At 31.4% G+C, this 18,456-nt stretch overlaps 1 protein-coding gene across 1 annotated transcript in view; it reads right to left on the bottom strand.

Annotated features, from left to right (window-relative positions):
- The window catches only part of LOC125050057 (A disintegrin and metalloproteinase with thrombospondin motifs 7), a 68,881-nt gene extending 50,631 nt beyond the window's left edge, over positions 1 to 18,250 (bottom strand). Inside the window, exon 1 of the mRNA XM_047649625.1 lies at positions 17,964 to 18,250. The gene's annotated coding sequence lies outside the window, so the exon portion shown is untranslated. The remainder of the gene's footprint in view (positions 1 to 17,963) is intronic.
- Positions 18,251 to 18,456: the final 206 nt, after the last annotated feature.

Below are 18,456 nucleotides of genomic sequence, written 5' to 3'. Positions count from 1 at the left end.
GATTGCCTTATAATTGCTGCTTTATGGGTTGGGTTTTAAGATCGTTTGTACACTTATACGAATCATACTTTATTTTATACTTTATACAAATTAGTTTATACAAAATTAGGTATTTTGAAGTGTAGGTCCAAGGAAACTAATTTATGAGCTATAAAACAGGTTAAAAAGTCTTAGTATGAAGCAGACTATATCAGTTATATTATATAGCTATATTCATAGTCCTATAAAATTGTTGCCATGTGCCAACAACAATTAAACATCTTGTGTAAACTTTCATTCATTACACAACCACACACTTGAATAAATATACCTAATTAACTATTCTATTGAATTCAGTAGATTAATTGTAACGCAAGCGTAAAATTTATATTGTTGCACGCTATCTTTACAACTTTTTCCAAGTAAAACAAATTATATACAGCATGTACTAAAAGATCCAAAAAATGTAAAAATAATAGTATAAACCTTCTTAACATAAATCCGTCAGGTCAGGTTATATAGATAGTAAACTGTGGCACAGTTTTAGGATCTGAATTAACACTATTTATTTATAAATTATAGTGGTATTATTGGTGTACTGCAATGAATTAATAAATCTGCAATAAATGGTGATGAAAGATTAAAGTGAAGTTTCTCGTAAATTCATTTTGATCTCTTAAATACTAACTACTCCTTAATATCTCTTAGTCAGAATAGCAACTTCACGCAAGTTCATTCACGCAGTTCCCGTGTGTGAATTTGGATACGTTTTTCGAGATACGGGTCTCAGTGATGTTTATTTGTTTCTAAGTGTACAGCTACTTGTGCAAATCTTGCCCGCAACGCCAATACCGAATACGTACACACTTACGTTACGTACGCTAAATATAATTATATTTCTATATAATTAGATGCATATGGAACCTTAGAAGTGTAACATACCGGAGTCACAGCGCTAAGTCTCGATTATTAATATCCTAAGCTCTCTCCTAGGCTCTTTGGAACTCTTGCAGTTTACTGAGTAAATTGGCTTGTTACCGTGCTGTCACATACTGTACATAATTCGTTATCTTTAAGTGTGTACATCCTAATCTTAGCGCTGACCTGGTTAGTGTCTAGACTAATAATGACGTTTATCCTAGACGCCAAACTCTTCCCAACGAATTAAACAATAGATAAAAGAGATTTATCGTTAGATAATTGAGGCCATCATACAAGATAATTTTTTGTGTTCCTAGGCTTAGATTATAAAATTATAATATTATATTTAGTGTACGAAGAATCGTTGTAAATATATCATAATTTTTAGTGATCGCTAGAATTTGTTCATTATGCCACGATCAATAAATTCAAAGCCCTTGTTAAATTAATCAATAAAGATTTTTATAAATTTAACAAATATTTAAATAGTCCTAATCCTTGGTATTGATTTGCTCCAGTTCAAACAATTTGTATGACGCAAATTTAGCGATTAAAAAGAGTGCCGCTCTACGCACTTGACTTGCGAACTTGTAGTAAATGTAAATTTACTATTAATTTAATTCCTTTCTTGACGTTCATAAGTGTACTTGTTTACCTATATGAATAAAGTTATTTTGAGCTTGAGTTTGCATATCTCTGTACCTTTAAATAAAACGGGTTTTACAAGGAATTAAGAATCTTTTTTAAAATTAAATGTAGTTTTAGACATATAATATCATATTACACCAACCCTATCCTTATGAGAAACATACAAAAAGCATAAATCTTGGCGCCACTGAACTTAGCTAAAAGGAGGTTGCGCCTTGGATGGAATAGCACGATCTCACCCATTCGGTCTACCCATAAGGCAAACGCAACTTTTTACTTAATGCCTTGAATACGTGTACTAAAACAATGAAAGCAGCAAAAAGACCACTTAATCCATAATAAGAAACAGTAAATTATATCCCATTATGGATTTCGCGTTGACGTAAAATTGGTGTGTTGTAAAATATTTAACTGCGGCTTTTTTGTTGTATTAATCTTCACTGAAGTGACGTCCCGATTTCGATGTCATCATACTTAATGTATGATTTCGGAAGGTATTTGTCAGTCGGACACATCATTCGCCTCGTCCATCACGATGGTTAGTCCTGGATCATTGCTTGCGGTCGGTATCCTGTGTGTCAGAGTCTAGAAGATACCAGGATTTTTCTGTGTCGCCAAGTCGTTGTGGGGAGTTTCTGGCGATACATCCCAGTACACACCACCATGTGACACTGCTGAGAGGTGTTATTGCTCCACTCCAAAAATAGGAGTAAATGAAGGGGAATATATGCGACCCACTATATCTCATATATTTCTTATGGTTAAAATTAATGAAAATAAAATTAAAACAAATTTAAAAAGTCTGGTCCCTGTGGTAGTGTACCTTTAGCGCTGGCAGCATTTCCTCGCTGTATTGCGATACTTATTCGTTGACCGAGGAAAGCACCAGCTCTGGGGTCACCGGTACTATCTACCAGGCGCCAACTTAAATCTTTAATTAGCGATAGTGCACATGAACGACACCCAAGAGCCTCTACTTAATATGTCCATAGTTTATTTGACTTTTGAATTTCGATTTAAAATATTAGTTATAGATTATAAAAACATAATGCGCTAATTGATATCTTTTTGGCCTGTCAAGTAAACACAACTAAAAACTCAAACGAGTATATTTTCCATGTGGAACGACTATATTTATTTTCATAATCCGAGTCAGGCAGGTACCATTATTCTATTTCCTATTACTTCTACAAAGCTAATCATTTCTTGGACCTTTAGTTAACTACTATAATAACTTTCTTAGAATTTAAGATCGTATGGTAGTTAACTAATTATAGTGTTTAACAGATACTTGTATCTAGTTTGAACTCAGTTATTATGAATTTGTAAAACACTAAGTCATCTATTTTATACATTTAAGCAATAAATTCCATTTCGATGAATAATTTTATAATTTGAATGTTAAATTAAATAACATCAATAAATTATAAAATATTAACGATTTTAAATGTTAAATTAATCTCATAAGGTCTCCAGAACGGAATTTTAAACCATACCTTTAGTTTTCATGTATTTTTATAGAAAAATTCAAAACGATGCAATTTTTTCGGTTTCTAATAAAAGCGATTTTTATGTAAGGTATGTATCGATATTGTAGACACGTCATTTTGTAATACAAACAGTTAAAAAGTTGTAGGGGAAGATTTTTTACATATGTAAGTTCTTACCGCTGTCTAAACCTATGCCGCTTGACTAAAATATGTTACCCTAAAGTTCTTTGTTTGTAAATATATATGCGCGAATCGTATGTACACTATAATAATATTCTATTTACAAAAAATACAAAGAGAGCCTTAGAATTTCACGATCTATGCGACGCAACCAGTTACTTAGACATCGGGTATGTAATAGGCGGTCATTGCGCTATTAGTACAAGAGTTTACAATAGGGTCGTGGGACGCCTGAGGCATCCGTCATTCCGCTCCTGTTGCTTTGTTTGAAACGGGTAGCGCATACCCGTTTATATGATGTGTAATCTTTTAAATTTGTTTCACGTCATATCATTTGAGGGTGTGATATGAAAACTAAAGGTAAAGGAAATTTAGTTACCAATAATATATTTGAAACGTTTACGTATTATAACGGGGAGAGCTCTGATCTGGAGAAGAGCTAAGAATCTGTCAGATTGAAATTAAAATTAGGATATTTATATATCCTACATACATATATATATATATATATATAATAAGACAGGGCAAACGAGCCTACGAAATGCCCAAAAAGACAGTCATTGCAGCAGCGGCATGGAAACCCATTTTAGTGGGTCCGTTGCCGACCTTTGAGAGAGGAGTATTTTCTTTTTTTAAACAATTGGTGGTCATATGGTGGTGGTATCTCAGTTTGCTAGTTATATATACATATATATTATTGTTACCGTTTATCTTCTCAAAGAGATCATCCTTTTAAAATTTATAAGTCGTCAAGCTATATTTATAAGTGTTTTGTATAAGAACCAAACGAAATTGGATAATGAATTGACAAAAATGTTGTTTAAACACATTTGGTTATTAACATAATCGATTTACGATTATTTGCTCAATTATAAGAATATATTAAAAGTATGTCGGAAGTTAAGGAATCCCTAAGAACATGGACCGGTTTGACTTCTTTTTGTTCAATGTCATGCGCAGTGGCACCGGCCGGTGTTTTGACAGCAGACATTAACAATAATGACGGCAAACAAATGATGACTGTCGCTATAGAAATTTCTTATGATAAAGAATGCTGACGCAAAAGGAACTAGGAAGACGAGGTGCAATCGAAAAATATCCATTTTGCTCACTCTTCTAGATAATTACGAGTTTAATAAGGAAACAAAAAACCCTTCACCTTCCAAGGTCAATTCATTGTGGTCGCAATAGTGCCTAAACATGTGTTAATTTCGGTTACTACAAATATGGGAATGAGATAAACAAACTGAATACAGTTCAAGGTCTTTTTATTTATTTTAAGTCAATGTATTGGGAACCATTTGATACACACTAAAACGTTTCTACATATAAATTGGTTGGAAAGAGTAACTTTCTCTCGTTTGAAAAAAAGGGGAATGTGAAACGCCAAGCAATTTCAACGTAACTTATGGAATAAAGTTCGTCTCAATGGATGTATGGAATCTGGTATCTAAGGAGGCTTTTTTCAAAGTTATATTCAGAGCTCCTAAGATCGATTTTCGGCCATAATAATTGTTTTTAGTTGAAAATTGGATTACCCTACACGCATGGTTAGGGGTGTTAAAGAAAAGGATCAGAGAAATGTTATTACGGGACTTTACACATTCATGTGAGTACAAATACAAAATAACATTATTAATCTAGGTTTCGATCTGAACTAGTTTAAGACGGAGACACTGTCTAATATATTCAGTATTCAATGTACGATTGTTTGTTAAAAAGTCACAGTTCGTCATTGACATGCTGTCAGTGTATGGTATTGTATCAAAACGCGAGTACAGCTAGGAAATTGATACAATGGGGTTAGTGGGTGGTTGGGTTCTATCTATACTAATATACATAGAATTTGTATTTGAAGATCTGAATATATTGTCTTCAGTTTTGGAGTACTTAAACAATACTTCATTCATGCGATTTTTTACATCTCTCGCTAATCATTAAGCTTCTACTTACACAAAATTAAAAATATATTTATAGATTTTACTTTTAATCAACAGATTATTATTAATTATTCCATAGTTTGTAATCTATGAGTAATCTGTTGTTACATGAGTTTATCACTCCTTAAGCCGAATATTGTAATACTATTTCCTTGATCAAGAAATGTATAAATAGTGTGAGATAAAAATACACCGTTCTACGTTTTAAGATAGGTTTTTTATTAAGTTATTAAAAATAATTATAAAATGTTAATGAAATTATATTATTTTCAATCCCGCATGCAATTTATACATTTACCTTTACATCCCTAAGTTTTATTTTAATTTTTCGTATGTTTAACGCACTGAGCTCATATGTAGACAAAAATAGAAATATACTTATAGATTATCGATTTATTATTAATTAACAGATTAATATTAATTATTCCATAGTACACTATTTCGAGTAATCTGTTGTTACACGAGCTTATCACTTATTAAGCCGGAAAATTTTATAGTTTATCCTTGATCAATAAATGTATAAATAGTGTGGGTCCATATTTGGTTTGAGATAAAAATACGACGTTCAACGTTTTAATTAAGTTAGTGTTTTTTATTAAGTTACTAAAATTACCTTACTTTCGACCGCGCATAGAATATTATATAAAGTTATTATATTAATCCAAATCAAGACAAACTATTGATAAATGTCATTCGGTATATAGGAACGTTAGTAACTTAATAACAACGCTTATAATAAACAATTATTATTTTTCTATTTAATATAATACGTTAAATGTCAAAGACTGATTAAAGTTGAAACGAAAAGCGGCAGTAGAATTTTCAAAATAAAAATCTTTTCATAAGAGCAGGCACCGAATGAGTCTGTCAGAATTAACTTAATTAGTTAAAATGATAAGACTGCATATCTGCATATCAAGTTTATATGAAGGATACTGGTAGCTATGTTAAACTTATTATAATGCTTATTAGTTGTAATCGTGATTTATGCATTGCATACATTTCACCTATTAATTCTTCTTGGTATCGTTATCAAAACACAGTAGGAAGAGTTCTTAGGAATGGGTCATTCAATAAGTTGCTACGTATTGAATGTAGATGTCAAACAGCTAAACCATAGATAATAAACCAAAAACATTAGGTAGTCGTTAAAAACTATTTATTATAATCCATTTTATTCGAATTCTATTTATTAACAATGAAGAATTTTCCGTTTTTGATAAAATTTTCGACACGTATTTTGACACGTTTTCCAATAGTTTGGTGAATTATCATTTTTAAATAGTGGGGTATGTCAAGGTCTTCGATTAGCATATATGGCACATTTTTTTAATGTAAATTGTCAATAATACCGGTTTAAGATAAGTATCGTAAATTTGTGAATAAAATGGTATGATTCTTATTAATCGTGAATATAAATTAAAAAAATGACTTTCATTTTCGTATTTAATTAATAAGTATTCCTAAAGTTGCCAACTTTAATCTTTTATAGTTTGACTTGTTCAAATGAGCTCAAGAGTGTTACTTTAGATTAGTTTCGACGCCATTACGGCTAATCGTGATTCGTTCTAAGAGACGTAAAGTATTCAAACATATATATATTTTCAAAAATAAATGTATGCACATTTTCTACGTTCTCTAAAAGGTCTCTCGTTCAGGTAGTTTTTAAAAATTTCATCCAGTATTCGTATTTTATGCTAGCGTTATACATAGTTCGAGTACTGTTTATTCGTAAAAATACCTAAATACCATGCTCCAAGGCGTATAGTTCTGTGTGTATATGTAATATGTGCAAGCGTATCTCCGTCAGTGAACCGATCTGGATATTCGATGTTTCAAGTATGCGTATGCGTAGGCTCTTCCAACATACTTAAAAACACGACTCAATGAAATTCCCAGCAGTTTGATGCGAACACTTGATATTCGTATTAATTAGTTTGTTTAAGATTTGCATGTGGTGGAACACAACAGTAACATGCAATTAAAACACTCCACTCGTCTCGCGTCAACGCATGTTAAGGTCAACCGCTAGTGATGTCTTTAAACTAACGTTTACACGATATAGTTAATGGGTTATAGCTAATTGTTTAATGATTATCATTATTTTGCAACCTTTCGTATCATAAATGTTAAAGAAAGTAAGACTTATGTTACGTTTTAGGTAGAGCAAGGTGAGTTTTTCAGCGGTTTTAGAGGCTGAGACGAGAAGTAATCCGTAATTATAGCAGAATGAATTAATATTAGTACCGGTAACCCCGCTGAGCTGGTGCTTTCCTCGCTCAACGAATAAGTACCTATCGCAATACAACGACGAAATGCTGCCAGCGTTATACGTACACTGCCACAGGGCCCAAACTTTTTAAATGTGTTTTAAGTTTCTATTTATTCATTTTTAATTATTATTATTACTATGTAGGTTAAGAAAATTGAAAATACTTTATATTTGTGTGTTGGAAATCATATTATAATATACGAAATATGTTCTGACAGTTTAGAGCTGTCTCTTTTAAAATATCGATACATGCTCTTCCCTATTGGCGTCTCTTTCGTAGTTCATTCACTACAAATTACAATGTTACGACATGCTAATGTAGGCAATGCTGTCTGCAAACTGATTGGACATAGAATCTATGCGAAAAATTTATCTTTCTTATGCAAAATGATGGTTTATGCCTTATGGTCTACAGATGGTAAGGTAAATTGGTGAATTTTTATTAAATATATTTGTATATATATATATTGTTCTTGATACACTAAAACTAACAAATATGACTGTAATTTTACAATTATAACTATTGTTTCAATTCGAACCACTAATTTCTAAGAACAACGCTTAACCAAACAACAAAATCTTTGGCCCGTATTTAAATAAAGTTAGTTTGACATATTTGAAAGCGCTCAAAATGAAACTGTGTCTTGAGATACAAATTAGAATATGCACCTTAAACATAGGAATTAAAGTTGTCTAAAACAATTTACCTAGTTTTATTATTTGATTAATTTTCGTATGGTAATAGGTTTTATAGAATTGTTATTATTGTTATATAAAATTCAATATACGTCTTTCAAGTTCAGTTTGGAAATCACATTGATTTATTTCTATAGTTATATCGAGTAGAGGCCTGACCGATAAAATGAGATTTAATACGTTTCCCTTATTTACGAGCGTGTAAATTCAAGAATTTTATTACATTAATAACTGACAAATTTACACTGGCTATGGGTTTCAAGGTGTCGCTTTATGAGTCGAATAACAACACGTATTTATTTGCTGTCTCCATAGTTTAGTAGCATTTATCTTAGGGCGGGAAAAATACTTAATTAAGGGATAAAAATGGATACAATTTTAATATGTGTGTATATAGACGTGCGAGATGGTAACAGTGTTATAAAGGGCTCAATTTTACGTGAGTAAAAAGGTTTTAATGCTTTCTTATTGCACCAGGAACTCGCGAAATTTGGATACATTTTGGCAAAAGGCTCTTCTTATGAAGTTACAGAAATATTGAGAAGACAATAAATAAAACTCTAGTGTATGTCACCAAGGTCAATGGCGAAGTGAAATGATTACCAGGATTACGCAATTTAAACAAATGACGTAGATAAACTTATTTGATATAAAATGGCTGTACAGATAAGATATAGTCGTTTCCGAAGACATCTTAATTAATACTCTGGTACGTGATTGTCAACACGCAGAATTTGAATTGCTATTTAATCCAAATTCAATAGAAATAATGAAATTTAAATTTTGTATATGGTACTGTAAAAACAGTGGTTAAAACATATTGTCTGAAAGATTTTTTTAACAAACAAAATAAAAGATATAAAGTACAATCAGATCTTAGATTTGAAGATTAGTGGATGTTATTTGTTATTCAACATTGGAGTCTATTAACTGTTTGTATTTCGAAAGATTTTCGTTTAATGGAACTTTATTTGGATTTCTACACCAAGTAATTGTAATTCCATCTAAAAGGCAAGTAGGTGATCAGCCTCCTGTGCCTGACACACCCCGCCGACTTTTGGGTCTAAGGCAAGCCGGTTTCCTCACGACGTTTTCCTTCACCGTTCGAGCGAATGTTAAATGCGCACATAGAAAGAAAGTCCGTTGGTGCACAGCTGGGGATCGAACCAACGAACCATAGGGATGAGAGTCGTGCACTGAAGCCACTAGGCCAACACTGCTCTATTTAAAATGTCAGACAAAATAAAACGATTATTATTTTCATAATAATTGTATAGTGAAAGTTAAGGTCATCAATGATACTGTTTTTGACAGTATAAAATTATAAGTAAAGGAATATTACTTGAATACTCATTAGTTTCTCCATAGATACGGTAAGTCTAGTGGGTGTAATAAAATTTTAAATTAAGATAAGTTGGCTGCAATTGAGAGCGCGTAGGACGTGTAGAGGACGCATAAATCTGTCCTTGACTGTCGGAAGAAAATGGTGAAACGAAGTCTATAGTGAAATGTGTGGGCGGAGGGATTATTTACTAACACAACGACACGGAATTATTGTCGGTCTTTGTCATACCCTAATGAGCTTCTAGTTAGCAACATCTAGAAAGTCTATCATTAATCGAATCAAATTTAATATATCTTCCAACATTTTAGTAAGAAGAAACAGTAGTGCTAGAACTCTATAGACATGTGATTCAGATCAGGTGAAAGCCGTACAAAAATCCGTTCGGAAGTTTGTGAGTTCTTTAATACAGACAAGGCCTAGATATTTTATACTTTAATGTAAACACTTTTGATCTATGTCTAAAATTGCCTCTTAGTAAAGTGATATCCGACTTTACGTAGGACACTTGTTTAAGTTAATAATATTGTCTTAGAAACACACAGAAAGGGCTATATTTATAAAATATACAATTGTAATTATTAATCTATTCCCTAGAGATTAACATGATATTTATATTTTTAATCTTATTTTGATTAATTTTTGATACAATGTTTCATGAAAATAGGCTTAGATTTAACGTTTAAATGTCTAAGCCCCATTAAAGTAAGAAATGACGTCGTAAATTATTGTCTCTTGCACATCTGTGTAAATATGGACGCGTGAATTGCCTAATAAACTTGACTAAATTGATAAAGTTTACGCCACTATGGGCTAAGTGAATTTATGTAATATACTAACTAGGAAATCAAAACTGAACTTTAACCTTTTAAATCTTAGTTGCAAACAGCATCTTTTCGAAAATGTACATTAAAAAGTGGATCGTGTTTATGTAAAGAATACCTGACACTTGGGAAGACGATTAAAGAAAGTAAAGAAAACAGAATCGACCTGAATGTGGAAGCGTGATAGATGCTGTGGGGAGCCAACGGCAGCAGGCATAGTCTGTAAGTTCAAAAGGGACTCCAATCTCAATTTCAGTATGAAACCTATACTATTTACGGTATTAGCGATATGCATGTTAAAAACTATGTCAATGTAACGTTTCGTTGTCTGATGACGTCATAGATATAGGAATAGTCGTTAATAATAATGTTTATAGTTTATTATTATAATATATAAAACAGAAAACAATTCATTTATTATAATTAACAATCAAAATAAATAATATATTGCGCTTGTGGATAAACTTTAACCCAACTTGTAAATGCATTTAATCGATATCATTGTTCATTTTTATTTTAATGCTTTATTTATCTCCAATAATGTTTATATTATCTGGCTTGGCTCATTTAGTTGTTATAGTTTCCAAGGACAATGGGAAACTAACAATGTTTCTGGTCGTAAAGCACATTTTTTTTAAACTATCCATAGACTGTCATTGATTCACATGCACTGATAGTTTCAAGACGAGTTGCTTTTTTTTTTAAATTTGCGCTAATTTGAAATATTTGCAGAAAAGATAGTTAAATCTGTGAATATTGTATATCAATACAGTATTAAAATCATGTGAATATATATTCCTATAGTATATTTTTGTGTATAATAAAATTGTTCATACACTTTATAAAGCAGTAACTATCTATGTACTAGCCGCGTTCTCATAACCTATAAATCTACACGCTCCGCTACCGTAAAATTATTTTTAAACATCACATCTGCTTTAAGACGTATCTTATTACCTTGGCGTCTGCACAAGTTCAGGGAAACTAGACAAGGAAGTTTTATTGAACTACGATATTTAGGCCATTGGGTCAGACACTTCAGAACATTCGTAATATTTATTTTCACCTTTGCAATATTCGTTTGGTATTGAAGGCTTGTAATGTTCGTCTGTCCCAGGTTCTTTTTTTTCTCGATGTTTCTTAAGAATCAATTTTAATTATTTTTTCGCCAGGAATCGAACGGCTTCGGATGCTTTATGTTTACCAAATTACAATATATTTTTTAACACAATTTAGTTTCGAATCACATTTATTTTCTCACTAAATAAATCCGATATTAACATACATGCTTCAGTTACACACACACACAAATACTCACCTCTCTGTATATATTAGTCAGTAAATCTTTTAATTGCCGTTTTGATTTAAATTTATTTTGAATTATAGTTAAATAAGCAGTAACGTTTTATAAATAAATTAAGAAATAAGAAAAATAAAATGTAACGTTAAGAGTATTTGATGTATCCTAGTATAGTCCCACAGATAAATAATAATTATATACAAAAATGACGGCAGACGGTAGACAAGTAGATAATACATTAAGAAGATTAAGACATAAGACATCTAGACCTATGCAAGTTGGGTTGCGTGTATAGCTGCAACGTTTCACTCCAAACCAAGTTTGACTAAAATCAATAGGTCACAAAAATATTGTCTTTTAAATAATAACACATTCGATATAAATTATTGCGTAAGTAAGATCGATATTGTTGAAGGTGTTTCCATAAAAATAAACTATAAATAATAATCTACCAAATATTAGGCAAAGTTAGTAACTTCTAGATCATTGACATGGTTCTTCTCACTATAAATAGTTTAACGGAAGTTGTTTCAGTATTTTCACATTAATGTTTGTCATTTATTAGGTAATTTTAAACGTGTAGAATCGGTTTGGTATTAGGTCAATGATCCGTATTTTAGTTTCCTAATTTATTATAGCTTAAACACGTTGACCCACTTTTTTAGTTAAGTTTTTATATTCAGAGTCGAAACTTTTGACATACGCTTACTTATTGTAAGTCGCATCTATAATTGCTGACCCTGAGTCATGGGTTCTCTCAAAACTACACATCTGATCACCGATTGATTTGTCTTTCTCTGTGCAACGCGTAAAAGAGGAACATGTACGGAAACCGTCAAGTTAAAACGCCGGCAACTCACTTGCGAGCCTTAGGTGGGCGCCTTGCTCGTTTATCCCTCGTTTGTTATATTTAAAAAAAAAGTTCAAGACTCCTGTAAAGCTGTATCGCTTCTGGATATATTATATGATAAATAATGTTTACACTAGGGACTAGTATAATTTACTTCATTGGTTATATATATAACCACATCGGTGTGCTGTGTCGTATTTGTTGGGTACAATACAATTTTCCAAACATAGATGAAATATAGAACAACATATATCACGTGATCTCTTCTAATCAATCCCTTGATTAATCGTATTCCAGGGTAAAAATGTAGAAATATATAAAGCTAAGAATAATTATCAGTTACTCAATTCACTATTCATTAGTATTCACCCCTTTTAATAATAATACTTGAATTAAAACTACGTCATTATACACGCGAATTATTTGCTTACTGTCACTACGATGATGCTGAAACTGCACACGTCGTACACGCGTAAACCAAAGACAATATCAAAATAATATATTACGATAGACAAAAATGTTCTGCATTCTGTCGACCATAATAGTAGTAACAGCACCTTCTAATACCGTAATCAGTTTTTCATTTAAGCGTATCAATATAAATTTAAAAGGCAATCTTGTGTTATTATGTCTACCTTTTGGTTCTTAAAAATAATATTATCTGCATATTAAATGATGGGAAATTACTGTTTGATTGGTTTGAATAACATCTTTAGTAATGAGCGTATTAATAAACGGGAGGAACATGTATTAAATTCTATACCAGCGTTTGTAGTATTAAACTGATATTAGTTGACACGCTATCGAAAGGTTTGTTAATGTGTCTTGTGGTTTCGTTTCACCCAGTTGACGTTCACTGCAGAACATAGGCCTCTTCTAACAAATTTCCTTTTGTTCTCATTATAGCGCATTTAATTTTCCCGCTAATGCTAAGCGTTGTACATATACATATACTTTATTAGTATGACATTTGTCCATATTTCAAGTGAATGGCGTAATGGTTGCAGTTCCTTACAATTTCCTTGTACACCAAGACTTGGCGATTAAGAGTGGCGTAGAGTTTCTTGCCAGTTCTTCTCGACTGCTCAACGCTTTTGTTTTGGGAACTCGTTGTAAATTATTATTTTTTTTAAATATTGACGTTCATAAGTTTACACATGAATAATTTTTAGCAATTTAAGTTATCTGATAGCGATCTTAAATAAGTTAGAGATAGTTACTAATCTTCTGTATTTTGTCATGTATCCAAAGCGTTAGGGAAATTCAGTGTTTATTAAAAAGTTATATCACTAATACAGTTGAATTTCGAAATGGACTCGATCATAATAAAAAAAACCGTATCTTTTATATTACGTATATATTTCTTAGCGTTAAAAAACAAATACTGTAATCTAACACTAAAAAATGTCCTACATTTGTATTCATTTGCGTTAATTATATTTATCAATGAACGAGTTACATGAGTTACCTAGATATTTTTCACTGTGAAAAGACAAAAACAATTATTTAGTAATGTATATTTTAAGTAATCGTGCAACTTTTAGGCATCATTTTTATTATAAAGTCGTTAAATATTCAGATGAATAATTAAAATATTATCTATACTTAAATAGATTGGTTGAGGAAAGACTTTCAAACACGTGTGCTAAATTTCGTAAATGTGTTTTCACGGAAATAACGAGTCAAATTGTATAGTCATATTATATACCAAATAAGGAAAATATAATTAAGCATTCGTTAGCTTTATTCCACACTTTATTAAAAACAATCACCAGTAATAATTACAAATACTGTAGGAATTTCACATAAATGGGGGTTTTGCAACCGAAATCATGGCATCACAAACATAACTCGTTTTCCTTACTAATAATAAACCTCGGCTCGGTTAACAATACCAGATGTAAGCGTGAAGGCCTCGCCCAAGTTCATCCGATCAACGACCGCTCCTTATCATTTCTATGATAAACTAATGGTTACCAACTGTCATTTAGCAATTTTAGGCTATCATTTCTTATATATCATAATTATTCAAAAATAGCTTTATAAATATGAATCGAATGTAGAGATAATTACAACCCTTTACCGAATTACAGACCTAATTTTTTTGAACTCGAAACACATGAAACCACACTATGTTTATAAACGGTAACGAGAAAATACTATACAGTAATCAAACATGGACACTGACCAAGGCAATGAGAAATACGTTCTAAGCAGAACCGCGACTGCTAAACTAAAAGCTCTTTCAAACCGGTGGTATACCTTGAGATAAAGGGAAAGAAGGAAAAATTCTTATCTTGAATTAACAATCTGTAGACAGGCCCAGGAATCGCTGGACAGATGATGTGGAGATGGACTTTCAGACACCTAAGGCACCATGATAAAACAAGCGCAAGGTCAAGTACATAGTGGACTAAGACTCAGTTTATGTCGCTACGAAATAACTTCAGTACGAAATTAAAGGATAAAATGGTATAAGAATATAGATTTAGATTTTTAATTACTCAATTTTCACTTCTAAATTAGCATTAACACAGCATGAATAAGTACTCGTTGATTCCAAGTTTAAAACAAGGAGGTTCTAATTGGAAGTCGATATAAGCTATAAAAGCAATTTCAACTGTTCTATTGTTCAATTAGTATGTCTAGAACCTAAATACTATACTAACATTATTACTATGCGAACATGAGCATTTTAAGTGGATAATTTCCTTATTAGGTTATTATTAATTATATGTCTATAAAAATAAGTATTAATCGCAAAATATGTTGCTAAGCGCAAAACTCGAAGACTGCTGAACCAATTCGAGCATTTTTTTTAATTTATTTTAAGTTTTTATGGAGAGAAATTATTTAAAAATAAAATTAATTAGTTTTATTTAATACCTTTTAGGTTTTTATTTCGAACATTCCCTATGGGGTAGCATTGTAACATGTTTAAGTACCTTACTAAGTAATAAAATTATATTAATACGAACCGTAGTTCGCAGGGGCTTGTATATTATATAATAGTAGGTTATAGTAACGATCGGTAATAATTGACCAGTAAACATGATTATTTAAGTAAAATGTATATTTAAGGGTATGAAGCTCAGGATGGATAGCTAAGTTCTTATATTTTCCTCCTAAACCTATAGAAATTGTATGTATTTTACTGGATGATCTAACATTAGTAATTTTGTTATATGTAAATAAATTATCCATCATAGAAAGATGTTCGAAAAAAACACATGTTACATAAATTGGTATTATTGAATACATATTATTAAAGTTTTATATGTTTAAAATAATATTTAGATTTTGAATATTTAGTAAGCCGGCCTTGAGTGGGACCACAGATCAGGTCAGTTCACGGCGAGGGCTGCTTTTATTACTCGAGTCCATTTAAACCATTTCACTGACGTAAGTTTTTATCAGCAAGGCTATTCTGATTCAACATATATTACGAACTAGGAGAGTTTCATAAGGAACTTAAATTCTAAAAATAAAGTAAAAAAAAAATGATTCAATTTAAAAAAATCTATATCTTCTAGAAAAGGCTACGGATTTACGGTTCTTCTCGAAATGTGAGTGTCCACGGGCGTTACCACAGACGATACTGCTCTATCCATTGCCAGGCTATTACTCAAAGCAAAAAAGAAATAAAATATACGTGTCAAGACAATAAAAGGCTTAATTAGTAGACTAGTCTGAGGATTGAGAGTGGTGACTAAGAAACTGATACTTCATGAAAGTACTGCAAAATCGTTTTAATTGATACTAATAGCGAGGATGTGTTATCATGGCCTATATTGGATACGAAATTGATGAAATTGCTTATTTATTGCATGACTAACGAAAAGTGTTGTTTATTTAAAGAATTATTTGAGTGATCGTTGGTTTTTAAACAACTCTCGATTAATTTAAATGTACTTACCGAAATATGAAACGAATTGGGTTTTTAGCGTTTATAATATTGTCGTTTAATAAAAATACCAGTGTTACTAGAACCTGTTAGGTCTTAGAATTCTATATCTGTTTCGTGATCATTTGTTTTCTCTAATAGGCAAGTAGATTTCTATGCCTGACACATGTTGATTATTCGGTTCTGATTCCTCGGTATGTCTTCCTTCATCATATGAGCGAGTGTTAAATGCATAGACAGAAAGTTGTTTAATGCACAGCCGTGGTTCGAACCTACGACTTCAGGAATGACAGTCGCATGCTAAAGACGCTAGGGCAACTCTGATCTGATTGTTGGCGATCTATGATAAAAAATATATTTTCTACGAAATATTATTTGAAAAATCTTAAGTTTTACGAGTTCTTTGTGGAAATATATGCAAATTACATTGTATAATTTTCTTTGCAATAGGTTTATAAAGTTTACTTTTATTAAATATAATGTTAAAATTAGTCCCTATAAAAGTCCTTTTATTCCTTTTTTTATTTTCCTAACTTTCCATTCCAAATTCAAATTCCAATTTGGGAGGTTAAGTAGTATAAAATGTTTTGCAGTAACTAAAATAATATTTTTAACTGAGACAATTGATTGTCTCTACTTTAAAACCATTTTCCGTTAAATGCAATTAGCACATGTCATGTCATTCACCTACGAGCTATTTTTACGTCAATTTTTCGCAACACATCTCTAAACGTTCAATTAACTTCTAATTTCAATAGTTGAAAATGAATTTTCCATTTACAATTTACGAAACGGGGCCTCTTTTTATTGCTCTACATTTTTTTACATCACTTGTCTGTACAGATAAAAAGAACGAATGGCTTAAGTAATTCTATTTTCAAATTATAATCTTCGTTCAATTTGTATAAATTGTGCCGACTTTATTCATTAATTAGTATTTTTTATCATATACAATGTTTAATGAAGTTATAAATACATATACAAATTTTGACCTTTCTTTGTTGTATCACATATGTTATCATGTGTCAAATGTCACACAGGCCTAATGATTAAAAAGTCGATTAAGTTTCGATCAGTGAAATGTTTAATAATTTTCCTTGAATTAACTGAGAGAACTTTCTCCACAATACAACTGAACCATTAGTTGTTGTTCAAAATACCATATCGACTTTTTAGATAGATTTAAATGTAATATAATTACATTTTAAAACTAGACCACGCCTAAATACCCTTTATATTAGAAATTAAATGATTTTAATTATAATTCTAAATTCAAATATGTATATATAAAAAATACATTCACAGACTATATTACGAGTCATAAATTTTAAATTTTTATTTCTTTCGCATTTCTTATCATGAATTATAACGAAACGTCAAAACAAATTCATGACTTTTTTAATTTTTGTCTGCACGGATGATTTTGTCTCGAATATTTTTATAACCATAAATATAAATTAATTATTATTTTCACCGAAGTACCTAAACAACACACAAGCTGTTAACAAGCTATCCTTAATATATAACTTAACAAAATAATTTTAAAAATTCCTATTACGATATGAAAACTTTATATATTTGTTAATATTACATAAATGTTTACTTCGGATAACTTACTTGGCTTAGCGTTGCATATTGTCACTCATCCAGTTGACAGAGACGATCCTTAAAAGTGAAAATTTCGCGACGCCCGGTTACTAAATTATTCACTCGGAACAGTCGATAGTAATGAACTGAAACACGTGCTTACGGTGCTAACGAAAGTGTTTGATAAAATTCGAATAATTTGTTTATATAGAATCGTGAATGCGTTCGGAGTTCGTATGGGATTTGCCCGTGGAGCGGAGCGCACGACACGACGAGTTGCGAACCACTGGCACGTTACACGGTGTGCGCCTGCTCACCGAGACAGCCCAACTACTGTTTCGCCTTACAGTTTTTCAATTTTAACACATTACACTTTTCCGAGGCGCGGATTTACCGCGCTACTGCTTCAATATTCATCGATAGGTCAATCGAAAAATGTGGCAATTTAGAATAATATAATTCTCTAATAACAAAATAAAATACCTAGACCCACCTTATATAGCTACTATATAGCTAGCTATCA

The sequence above is a fragment of the Pieris napi genome, chromosome 6 (assembly GCF_905475465.1).
Source record: "Pieris napi chromosome 6, ilPieNapi1.2, whole genome shotgun sequence".
Classification (NCBI taxonomy): Eukaryota; Metazoa; Arthropoda; class Insecta; order Lepidoptera; family Pieridae; genus Pieris; species Pieris napi.
The sequence above is the reverse complement of the archived record's forward strand: the minus strand, read 5'-3'. Positions and strand labels throughout refer to the sequence as shown.